At 44.7% G+C, this 12,927-nt stretch overlaps 1 pseudogene; it reads right to left on the bottom strand.

Moving 5' to 3' along the window:
• Positions 1 to 11,706: 11,706 nt before the first annotated feature.
• Positions 11,707 to 12,680, bottom strand: LOC129687836 (glyceraldehyde-3-phosphate dehydrogenase-like; annotated as a pseudogene).
• Between the last annotated feature and the right edge of the window lie 247 nt (positions 12,681 to 12,927).

Genomic DNA, 12,927 nt, shown 5'->3' with positions numbered 1-12,927 from the left:
TGTGTGTGTGTGTGTGTGTGTGTGTGTGTGTGTGTGTGTGTGTGTGTGTTTTGATACAGAGTTTCTCTGTGTAGCCCTGGCTGTCCTGAAACTTGTTACGTGGACCTAGCCTCTAACTCAGATTTCTGCTTGCCTCTGTCTTCCAAGTGCTGAGCTTAGGTGTGTGCCACCATTGCTCAGTTTATATTTGCAATTCTTACTTATTACTTTTACCTTGATAACGTTTCAGGGAAATGAAATAAACTAGAAAAGCCATTTTGTTCAAATTTTAGCAGTGTAAAATGACCATCTGTTACGCTTTCAGATTCTGTTGCCTGGGAATTTAGCAGTGCACAGTGAGGGGTGACTCGTCTTTCCCCAGCGGCGTCTGAGGTTTCAGCTAAGGCTGGGAGCTGTGATAATCTAAGTGCTGGTTAGGTCTGCTGGCTCACACCAAGGCTGGAAGCTTCCCAGTTGCATGCAGGCTTCCTCATGTAGCTTTTCTGCTTGGATTACTTTGGGCTTCTGACAGTATGCCCAGATGCCAAGGGTGAAGAGCTGATGAGAGAATGAGAGCCAGGCTTTCAGCACAGGGCATGTTACGTTCCAGCCTTGAATGTCATAGCTAGCTTCTGTCACATCCCCTTCATGAAGGACATCACGAAGCTCTGCCCCAGCTCCTGGGAAGAAAGCATAGGCTCCACTTTTTCCTCTTTGTTTTTTTAAATTATTAAAAATATTTTAAACGTTGATTTCTTTTGTGTGTTTGTGTGTATGAACTGGCCATGCCATGTGGGACCCTATGATCAAATTCAGGTAGTCAGGCTTGGCAGTAAGTGTCTTTACCCAACCAGCCATCTCATCTGTGTTAGACACTGCTTAATTTTGTTTTGTTTTGTTTTTGGAGTTTAGTTATTTTATGTGTGTTTTGTCTAGTGCCTGAGATGGTCAGAAGAGAGCATCAGATCCTCTGGAACTGTAGTTCATTTGGGCTACATAGTGAATCCCAAGCTAGGGCTACCTGGTTAGACAGTATCTAAAAAACAAACAAACAAACAAACAAACAATGATGGCTCATCAGTTAAAAAAACATGCCAGGGGTGGGGGTGGGGGTGTCGGGGTCGGGGGCTGGAGAGATGGCTCAGAGGTTAAGAGCACTGGCTGCTCTTCCAGAGGTCCTGAGTTCAATTCCCAGCAAGCACATGGTGGCTCACAACCATCTATAATGAGGTCTGGTGCCCTCTTCTGGCATGCAGATGTACATACAGACAGAACATTGTATACATAATAAAAAGAAAGAAATAAAAAGTTTATTATGTATACATAATAAAAAGAAAATTGCTGTCCTTTCAGGACCCAAGTTCAGTCCCTAGCGCACATTTCAGGCAGCTCACAACCTCTAGCTTCTTCTGGACTCAGTGAGCACCGGAACACATGGCACATGCACACACATGGCACACGCACAATGAACACTTTTTTTTAAAGTAGAGCTGGATAGATGGTCACGTGTTGTGGATATAAACGTGTTTTTGTTTTAATCCCCGGTGTGGGATGTGAGACTGATTCAGACAGCAGCGAACTATTTGCCTTAGAGATCCTCCTGCCTCTGCCTCTGCCTCCCAAGTGCTGGGACTAAAGTGTGAGCCACTACACACAGCAAAAATGTTTTATTCTTTCTTAATTTCATATATATTATATACTTTGATTATATTTCCTAGATGTCTATATTTTAGCTTATAATGAAGCAAATATTGGTTGGTATAACCCACATTTGAAAAGGTCTGTAGCGTTATCAATAATTTTTACGAATCTAAACTGGGGAGTCTGGAACAAAAGCATTTGCTGCTCTTGCAGAGGTCTTGAGTACGGTTTCCGGCACTCACATGGTGGCTCATAACTGTCCATTTCAGGGGACCTGATGCTCTCTTCTGACCTCCAAGGGCAACAAACATTGTGTAGTACATATACATATATGCAGGCAAAAATCCATATGCATAAAGTAAATATTTTTTAAAAGTATAAACTGGTTTTGAGATCAGTAAGTTTGAGAATACATGAAGTGGAAAGACTAAATTGTTGCAACAGGGTGAGGTATTTTTTTTCATTGAGTAGCAGCAGAGGAAAAGAAGCGACTAGATGAGCTGAAACGCATTGAGAGGGAACAGGCAGAAGCTGAAGATGACAGCATCTTTAAGGATGCACCAGTGAGCTTGCCTTTATCTCGTCGCGGAGGATGAATAAAGCTTTGCTGTATGAAAAAAAAAAAAAAAGAACAATTTTCTTTCTTCCTTCCTCCCTTCCTACTTTTCTTCCTTCCTTCTTTTGTTCCTTCCTTAGTTAATCACACTCTTTGCAGGAAATTTGAAAAGTAGGTCCCCTGGCTACCACAGGCAGCAAGCATGGCTCAACCTTAATATACTGGCTATGGATTAAGCTTAGATGCAGGTAACAGAAGACACAAGTAATAAGGGCTTGGATCAGAAAACTCACAGAACTAGACACCCAGAAATCAGCTCAGTGCCTTTAAGAAAGAGGGCATCAGGGGCTGGAGCAAAAAGCTCAGTGGTTAAGAGTGATGGCTGCTCTTCCACAGGACACCTACACATACAAAATAAATAAACCTTAAAAGAGAAGAAGGAAGGGAGGGAGGGTGGGAGGAAGGAAGGAAGGAAGGACCTTGAGTATGCTCCTTAGAAAGATGCATCCAAGACTGGAGGATGGCTCAGTGGTTAAGGGTACTTGTCACACAAGCCTGACAACCTGAGTTCCATCCCTGGAACCACATGGTGAGAACAGCAAACTGGATCCACAAAGTGTGTCCTCCATTCATGAGCACACATCTCCCTTCTCCCCCAGTAACAATCAAATTAAAGAATTGAAATTCTAAACTAGCTTTTACCTAGTGTCCTTCCACTATCCTTCAGGAGCATCAGGTTTGAGTCGTGTTCTGGGGTCTCTCCCAACTTCTCCCAGCTCTCTCTCATTTCTCTAAAAGATAATCTCTCTAATAAACAGTTCATATATTTATTTAAATTTTCAGTCTTCAAGCGTCTTTTATCAGAAAGGTCATGCATTGTCTTTATTTCTTGTATTTCAAATCATTGTGAAAACATCGCCTGTATTTTCTAGTACAAAAAGCCCTAAGAGGCCTGGTATGATGGCATTTGCTTATAATCTCAGCACTTGGAAGGCAGAACTCTGTGAGTTCAAAGCCAGCCTGGTCTGTGAAGTGAGTACTAGGACAGCCAGAACTATGTGGAGAAAACTTGTCTCAAAATAGACAAATGAACAAACCAAACCAAACAGAACAAAACCAAACCAACCAAACCAAAAACCCAAAAAGTTCTAAGAACTGTTTTAGGAAGGCATTTTACATAGTCAGAGAGACATCTCTGGTAATGGACTACAGAGAGCATTTTGGAAGCAGAGTCAACATCTTGTACATTTAATCTTTCTTTGGAGTTCCCACCATGTTGCCTCAGAGAGACTACACATCCCCCAAGCTGTCCTAATTACTACTTCCATCACACGATGTAATGAAACCATAGCTAAACCACAGAAATGAAGGAAATGAAATAGGGTTGTTATTTCCACAATAATTAACTTGACTGCTTCAGAAAGTTCTCAAGGGCCCGTGAGATGATGCAATGGTTAAGAGCACTTGGCACCAAGCCTGATGACCTAACTTCAATTTCCAGGGCTCACATGCTGGAAGGAAAGAACTGACTCCCACACGTTATTCTCTGACCTCCGCAAGTACTGTGGCACACATGTGCCCACATACACACACACTGAGTAAATAAATGCAAATTTTTTTATTTAAAAATACAAAACTGTGGGCTGTGGATGTTGGTCTGATGTAGTGCTTCACCAGTGTGTAGAAAGTATTTTGTTTTATAGCGAGCATCCCATAAAACTGAGTGTAGTATCTCAAAGTTGCAATTAGCTGAAAAGGATAATCATGCTGAAATCCACAGACCCGGAGAGGCTAAGGAACAAGGAGGGCTCAAAGTGAGGACACATGAAGGGGAAATAGAGTAGATATTGTGAGTAGACTAGGAGCGGGTGGGAACAGGAGGGATCAGGTTGGGGGACGATGGCAGAAGAGAGTACTGTGAGAGACAACTGGAATTGGGGACATCTCAGGGACAAGACAGAAACCTCGTGCGATGGAAACTCAGGAATCTATGAGGGTGACACTAGACTCCTACCAGGATATGGAGCCTGAACTGGCCATCTCCTGTAACCAGGCAAAACTTCTAATGGAGGGATTGGGACACCAACCCAGTGACAAAACCTTCAACTAACAATTTTTCCTGTCTGCAAGATGTGCTAGGGTCAAGGAGATGCAGAATCTGATTGAGCCGGTCAATGCCATTTGAGGTCGCTCACCCCTGCTACTTCCTGGAAGGCCAGGAACAGAGGCAGCATAGCTCAGAGACCTAGGAGAGGATCAAACACGACTGGCAAAAACAAAAACAAATGATCAAAGAAAAGTCAATGAAATGATTCCTAATAATGTTTTGCTCCACTCATAGACGGGAACCTAACATAATGTCATCAGAGAGGCTTTATCCAGCAACTGATGGAAGCAGATGTAGAGACCCACAGTCAAATATTAGGTGGAGCTTGGGCAATCCTTTGGAAGAAGGCGGGGAAGGATTGTAGGAGCCAGAAGGGTCAAGGACACCACAAGAAAACCCACAGAATCAACTAACCTGGGCTCAGGGGCTCACAGAGCCTGAACTGCCAACCAGGGGGCCTGCGTGGATCTGACCTAGGCCCTCCGCATATATGTTGCAGTTGTGTAGCTTGGTCTTCTACTGGGACTCCTAACAGTGGAAAAAGAGGCTGTCCCTGACTCTTTCGCCTGCTTTGGGGACCCTTTTCCTCTTACTGGATTGCCTTGTCCATCCTTAATATGGGGTGTGGGGAGGTGCCTACTTTTATTGCAATTTGATAGGCTATGTTTGGTTGATATCCCTGAGAGACCTGCCCTTTTCATAAGGGGAAGGAGGAGCTGTGGATTGGAGGGTGGGGGTGGGGCAGACTTGGGAGGGAGGAGGGAAGGGAAACTGCAGTCAGGATGTAACATACGAGAGAAGAATAAATTACTTAAAAAAAGCATGGGCCAGCACACGTGGCCAACATTTGCATGTTTTATGTTTAAATCAAATATCTACCTAGGCATAACAGCTCAAGCCTGTAATCCCAGCATCAGAAAGGAGAAGGCAGGAGGATCAAAAATTCAAGGTGCTATCTTCAGCATTTATAGGGAATTAGAGGCTAGCCTAGGCTACATGAGACCCTGTTTTAAAAATTAAAACCAAAACAACAATAACAGCAAATCCTTATATATGTCCAAATACAAATCGTGTGTGTGTATGTGTGTGTATGTATGTGTGTGTTGATAAGGATTGAGCTCAGAGCATTATACACTGTTGTAGTAAATAAAAAAGAGTGCTGGGCTATCATAATGTTTCTTATTGTTAGCTCTATGATTATTATGGCAGTATTAGCTAACCCGCTATCACAAATAATAAGACACAGATACCTGTTAGATTTATAATTGCCTCATTTCCCTTGGGCCGGGCAGACATTCCTACCTACCCTGTCTGAATCACTTCCCCATCCACCTCCCAGCCCCCATCCAATGCCATCCTCCCTAACCATCCTATCTTCCATCCATACTCTTATAAGTACTTGCTTTTATTCTTCATCTGGGCCTTTTCATGCCGCTATTGGAGTCCTTCTTCCCAGCCCCCTGTGGTTTCTTCTCCAGGCTAACCCATCATCGTCCTCCTTCTTCCTCATTTCCCGTCTGTCTGTCCTGTGATCCTCATGATTCTCTTGTCCTCAAAACCCCTGGAACCTTAGCCACCCTACCCCATTCTGCCATGCCCAGGTATAAGCCATTTATGAACCAATCAGTCATAATGTTTTAAGCAGGTTTATACAAACAAGGATGGGTGTATCTGTTGGGCAGTAATCAGATCTTGAGCACCAGGAATTAGCATTAGACCAAGCTCCAACAATACATGTTAATCAAATGCACTATCACTGAGCTCCAGGCTGAGCCCCCAAACATGTAACTTGTCATTATTATTTGAAATGGTGTCTCACAAAAAAAGAGAAAAGAAGGGAAGGAAGGAAGGAAGGAAGGAAGGAAGGAAGGAAGGAAGGAAGAAAGGAAGGAAGGAAGGAAGGAAGGAGAAAGAAAGAAAGAAAGAAAGAAAGAAAGAAAGAAAGAAAGAAAGAGGAAGGAAGGTATGTATGAAGGAAGGAAGGAAGGAAGGAAGGAAGGAAGAAAGAAAGAAAGAAAGAAAGAAAGAAAGAAAGAAAGAAAGAAAGAAGAAAACAGTGTCACGGTGTCTCCCTTGTAGCCAAGACTGGCTTCATGCTTGTGGCGATCATCTAAGGCGGGCCAGCACAGGGATAGCTTGGAACCCCCAGGGTCCTGTCTGCTTTAAGCTATGCCTCCTGTAATAATCCACTTGGCATTCCAGCTCCTTCACCTGCCCATACTATGTACACACAGCTCTCTCCAAACCATGCACCTAAGGTCCTCAGAACTCCCTCAGCCCTCCCCTGGCAATGGGTGACATGTACACAGTAGTATAGATTTCTCAGCCTCTAAGAACAATCAAATTTAGACATTTTATGTTCAAGTACATTCTCAATGTATCTGGGTATGAGGAATAAAAAGGCTGAGCCAACTTGAATTGATTTTGCAGTAAAGCAAACTGTCCTTCAAGTGAACTTTTAGAGATAACCCCCCATTTACCACTTTATCCCTATGTGTAATTATGTGTGCTTGTGGTTAAGATCAGAGGCATTGTGGGGAAGGGGTATGAACACTAGGGAAAATGAATATATGACCTATTAACCGAAACAGGAAATCACCCAAACTACATCCCTTGGAAACCAGCCCCGCTTCCCTTTAGACCCAATAGAGAGGAGACATGACATAACCTGGAGCCTTGGATACTCTCACTCCAGTTGTCCGGTTTGTCCCTTTCTAGTTGTACTATCGCTTTACTCCAAATAAAGCTATGGTGCTGTTTTGCGGGTCAGAGTGAGCCCTTATTTTCAATTATTCGGATAGGGGACCAAGAGCCTGGGGATGTTGGGCCCAGACACCAGGCGCTGGTGATGCTCCTGTGTCCGTTTCTAAGTGCTAGAAGCCACCATGCATGACTCTGAAATATACATGATTTTCAAATGATCCTTTTAAACTTACCTTAAATGATCCTTTTAAACTAGTGGTTGTATTCACTAGTTTTATGTCAACTTAACACCAACTAAAATCATTGGAGAGGCAGGAACCTCAATAAAGAAAATGCTTCCATAAGATCAAGCTGCAGGGAAGCCTGTAGGGCATTTTCTTTGTCTGTCTGTCTGTCTCTCTCCTCATACACTCTCTCCCTTTCTCTGGTTTTTCTGAGACAGGGTTTCCCTGTGTAACAGCCCTGGCTGTCCTGGAACTAACTTTGTAGAACAGGCTGGCCTTGAACTTAGAGAGCCACCTGCCTCTGCCTTCTCAGTGCTGGGATTAAAGATGGGTGCAACCACACCCAGCTGGGCATTTTCTTAATTAACGATTGACATGGGAAGGCCCAGCCTATTGTGAGTGGTGCCTCCATGGGTTGGTGTATCTGGGCTCTGTATTAAAGAAGGCCGAGCAAGTCATGAACAAACCCTCCAATAAACAGCACTTTATCAGCTCCTCTTTCTAGGTTCCTGCCCTACTTGAGTTCCTCTCTGGCTTACCTCAAAGGACTGTGATATATAACCCAAATAAACCCTTTCCTCCCCAATTTGCTTTTGTGTTTCATCATACGAATAGTAACCCTAACTAGGACAGTGGTTAAGAGTAGGTACTACTCTTGCAGAAGACCTAAATCTTGTTCTGAGTACTCACCATGGTGGCTCACAACCACTAATAACTCCAGCTCCAGGGATCCGATGCCTTCTTCTAGACTCTGAGGGCACCTGCGCGCTCATGTATACTCACCCTCCCACACATATGATTAAAAATACAAATAAAGCTTAAAGGAAACTAAACTTTTTTGGTTTGATTGACCAACTTCTGCTTTAACTGCCGTCAGGTAAGAGGGCTTTTGCTGAAAATAATGCTAGTGAAGCTGGAGAGATGGCTCAGTGGTTGCTATCACCAGCTGCTCTTAGAGAGGATCTGGGTTTGATCCCTTGTACCTACATAGTGCCTCGAAAACTGTGACTCTAGTCTCACGGATCCAAGGCCTTCTGGCCCCTTTTTGGCACTGTGTGGATGTAGTACACATTGCAGGTAAAACACCCATAAAAATATAAATATAAAAACAATAAAACAATAATAGTAAACATAAATTGCTTCACTTACTCTGTCCAGGGCAAAAGTTTTGAATGTCAGTTTAGCAAGAAGGACAAGCAGGGAAGACAAATGTTCCAGGGACCAGGAGGCTAAGCGGGTGCTGAGGGAATGGTGTTCACGGTGGAAGAACACTCATGCCGTTACTCAAGGGAGGAGAGGAGACCATAGTCTAACGTGACTGTGTAGGTTCTTAGGTTCTTAGGTTCTTAGGCGAAACAGGCTCTGGGAATAAGAAGATTTACAGTGAGGACAGGGGAGCAACTGAGGTCAGGTGGAGAGACAAAGAGCTCTGGAGTTAAAGAGGAATCATAAACCCAAGGTATTGTGTTGTTATCCAATGACAAAAATATGTTGAGGGCTGAGGATGTAGCTCAATTGGTAGAATGTTTGCCCAGCATGTGTTAAGCCCTGGGTTCAATGCCCAATCACATAAACTGGCTGTGTGATCACAGGACTTACAAGCTTGTAATTCCAGTACTCGGGAGGTGGAGGCAGTATCTTAGGGTTTCTATTGCTATGGAGAGACACCATGACCACAGCAACTCTTATAAAGGAAAACATTTAATTGGTGCTGGCTTTCCGGTTTAGAGGTTTAGTCCATTATTGTCGTGGCAGGCAGCATGGTGGCATGCAGACAGATAAGATGCTGGAAAAAAAAAAGAGCCAAAATTCTACATATGGATTCATAGTCAGCAGGAAGAGAGAGACATCTCAGAGCCTACCCTCACTGACACACTGCTGCCACCAAGGCCACGCTTACTAATAGAGTTAGTCCCTATGAGCCTATGGGGGCCATTTTTATTCAAACCACCACAGACAGGAAGAACAGAAGTTCAAAGTCATCTTTGGGTATATAGCTAGTTTGAGACTAGCTTGGGACACATGAAATCCTGTCTAAAAATAAATAAATATTTGAAGAAAACAGAATCTCTTGAACTGTCAGAACAATTGGGATTAGAAAAGAACCTGGGCTTGGGACCAAGCTTCTGTATGTTATCAGCAGCTCTTGATGGCTCAGAAGAACCAACTGTTAAATGTTTAATTTTATGAGCTTATTGTTAAACACAGCTATTATTAAAGTTTTAATTATATCGGCTAACAATTAAATAAAATATATTAAAACAAATATTCAAATTTTAGTAAATGAATATTGAAACTCATCACACTAATCACATCCTTACTTATATATGTTTTTGAGACAGGTCTCCTTTATACCAGGCTGGCCTTGAATTAGCTATATATACCAAAGGATGACCTTGCACTTCTGATTCTCTTGATTCTACCTCCTGTGTGCTAGCATGCAGGTATGTGCCACCACTTTGGGCTTTATTTGGTGCTGGGGCTCAGACGCGGAGCACTGAGCATGCCAGGCATGCACTCTGTCACCTGAGCTGCAGCTCAGGCCCGTGTGTCACTATTCACTCTCTTGAAGCTATTTTGTTTCTTGCATCCCAGTGGAGAAAATACTCTACCATGGCATGGCACATCTTTCTGCCCAACTCTGCACCCAGTGACATCACATTACAAAATCAGATGTAATGGAAATCTTTTGCACTTTGGAGGTTAGCAGAAACCCCCAAACTGGCTGTGCATATGCCTATCATGCCAGCTCTCAGAAGCTAGAAGCAAGAGCATCAGAAGTTCAAAGCCAATCTCAGTTACATAGCAAGGACATCTCGTGCTACGTGGAACCTTGTCTAGAAAACAAATGCACAAGCAAAGAACAAACTTCCTTTAATCCTAGTACTTGGGAGGTGAGGGCAGGCAGATCTGTGAGTTATAGACTAGTCTGGTCTACATAGCAAATTCCAAATCAGCTAGAACTACATAATGAGACTCTGTCAAAGAAAGGAAGGAAGGAAGGAAGAAAGGAAGGAAGGAAGAAAGGAAGAAACCCAACCACCCAATAAACAAGACACGGTTCTGCGCTGACTGTGAAACTTAGTAAACAATAGTACTTGGGGCGCGCACACATGCACACACACCTCACCACTCTCAGGGCGTCGCATATACCACATTCCAGACTTAAATGTCTTTTGTTTCAAGAACATTTAACAATAAACAAACATTTATGGACGCTACGTCTTCCCCTGAAGAACCAATTTTCGGCATTTACTAGCACGTCATGGCCACAGTTTCCTTTGTCTGAGACCGGCATTGGGACTAAGAGTGATACCGCTGTGGCTGAGCCTCATGCCTGATTCTAAACTCAAGGGATTCTTAAGTAATGCTGCTGGGTGGCCAGGAGGGAAAGCGTCAAGACCAAACAAAGGCACCCAGCTAGTCCAGGGAGGTCTGGAGAGGATAAGACTAATGCAGACACTTGACGGATGAGCAAGAATCGGCCAGCCTGAGGAAAAACATGCACAAAGGCCAGTTGCTATGAGCAAGATCGCAATACAGAAGTGTCTTAGCTTGCTTTCTGTTGCTGTGACACACACAGTGGCCAAAAGCAGTTCTGGGAGAAAAAGGTTTGTTTCATTTTTCAGCTTTTAGGTCATACTTCATCCCTGAGGGAAGTCAGGACAGGCATATGGAGACAGGACGCGGAGTCAGAGGCCATGGAGGAACACTGCTTACTGGCCTGTACCTCTGCCTGGTCTGCTTTCTTATACACCTTAGGGACAGCCTGCCCAGGGACAGCACTGCCCACAGTGGGCTGGGCCCTTCCACATCAACCATTACTCAAGCACCCCATAAACTGGCCTCCACGCCAATCTTAGGGAGGCATTTCCTCAGGAGGTTTCCTCTTCCAAGATGATCCTATGTCAAGTTGACCAAACACTAAACCAAACTAAAACAAACAATTAGCACAAAAGGGCACTAAAACAACAATAGCAACAACAAAACAACAATCAAACAAAAGCAGGACATGGTGTCCCTGAGAGTAGTGGTCATGAAATACCCCTCTTGACTCCTAACTGGAGGAGAGAGAGGAAGCAACCCCTGCTTATGAGGTTATTTACACCCTAGTCCTAAAAGAGAAGTAAGATGTGGGCTGGCAAGCGGGCTTCATGGGCAATGGTGATTGCTGTAAGCCTGATGACCTGAGTTTTATCCCTGGAATCCACAAGGTAAACGGAGAGAATGGACACCTGCAAGTTGTCTTCTGACTTCCACATGTGTCCTGTGGCCCCCAAATAAATAAACAAATGCAAACATGTTGGGGGGGGTGTGCAGTGAACTTTATCGATGCTATTAAACAGAGTAGGCTTCCCTATGCCCCTCCCATTATTCTGGGGGTCTGGGTTGGAAACTGTGAGGGAGATGCTCAGTGTCGGGCTGAGTTTGGGCAGGGACTTCTCAGCAGCCGAGGGCCTCTCGTGTCCTTGCTGGGGTGGGTGGTTCAGGGCTTCTCACTCCTTGGAGGCCATGTAGGCCAGGAGGTCCACCGCCCTGCTGCTGTAGCTGTATTCATTGTCATATAGGAAATGAGCTTTACAAAGTTGTCATTGAGACCAATGCCAGCCCCCGCATCAAAGGTGAAAGTGTGGGGGTCACTGTTGAAGTCCCAGGAGACAAGCTGGCCCTCAGTGCATCCCAAGATGCTCTTTGGTGGGCCCTCAGATGCCTGCTTCACCACCTTCTTGATGTCATCATACCTGGCAGCTTTCTCAGGTGGCATGTCAGATTCACGGTGGGCACATTGGGGGTAAGAACAAGGAAGGCCATGCCAGCGATCTTCCTGTTCTGCTCTGGGATGACCTTGCGCACATCCTTGGCAGCATGGTGGATGCAGTGATGATGTTCTGAGAAGCCCCACTGCCATCCTGCCACAGTTTTCCAGATGGTCCATTCACATCTTCTGGGCGGCAGTGATGGCATGGACTGTGGTCATGAGTCCTTCTACGATGCCAAAGTTATCATGATGACCTTGTTCAGGGTGCTAAGCAGTTGGTGGTCCAGGAACCATTGCTGACGATCGAATGAGTTGTCATCCTTCTGGTTCACACCCATCACAGTGAACATGGGGCATCAGCAGAAGGGGCAGAGATGAAGACCCTCTTGGTCCTACCCTTCAAGTGGGCCCTGGCCTTTTCCATGGTGGTGAAGACACCAGTAGACTCCACAACATACTCAGCACCAGCATCACCACATTTGGCATTAGCAGGATCTCGCTCCTGGAAGATGGTGATGACCTTCTCATTCTCGGCCTTGACTGTGCCATTGAACTTGCCATAGGTAGAGTCATGCTGAAACATGTAGGCCATGTAGTTGACGTCAAGGAAGGGTCATTGATGGCAACAATCTCCATTTTGCCAGATGAGCCGGCAGCCCTGGTAACCAGGCATCCAATACGGCTAACTCTATTCACTCCAACCTTAACCATCGTGTCTAAGGGACAAAGCTGGCACTGAAGGAGAAGATGCAGCTGTCTCTGGAACAGGAGCAGAGAGCCCCAAACATGTTTTCAAAGAATGAAAAGTAAGACTTTCTGGGCAGAGGCACAGGGCTGGTGGGTCTGCTGAGGACTCTGAGGGCCTGGTGAAGCAACACAGCCAGGGCAGAGGGTGTTAGGTTGAGAAGGGGCATAGAGTGGGGCCAAACGTGGTCAGGCAGGTGAGACCAGAATCTAC

Source organism: Psammomys obesus, unplaced genomic scaffold (assembly GCF_907164565.1).
Source record: "Psammomys obesus unplaced genomic scaffold, mPsaObe1.curated_primary_1811, whole genome shotgun sequence".
In the NCBI taxonomy this organism is placed as follows: domain Eukaryota; kingdom Metazoa; phylum Chordata; class Mammalia; order Rodentia; family Muridae; genus Psammomys; species Psammomys obesus.
This window is presented reverse-complemented; position numbering and strand designations above follow the sequence as displayed.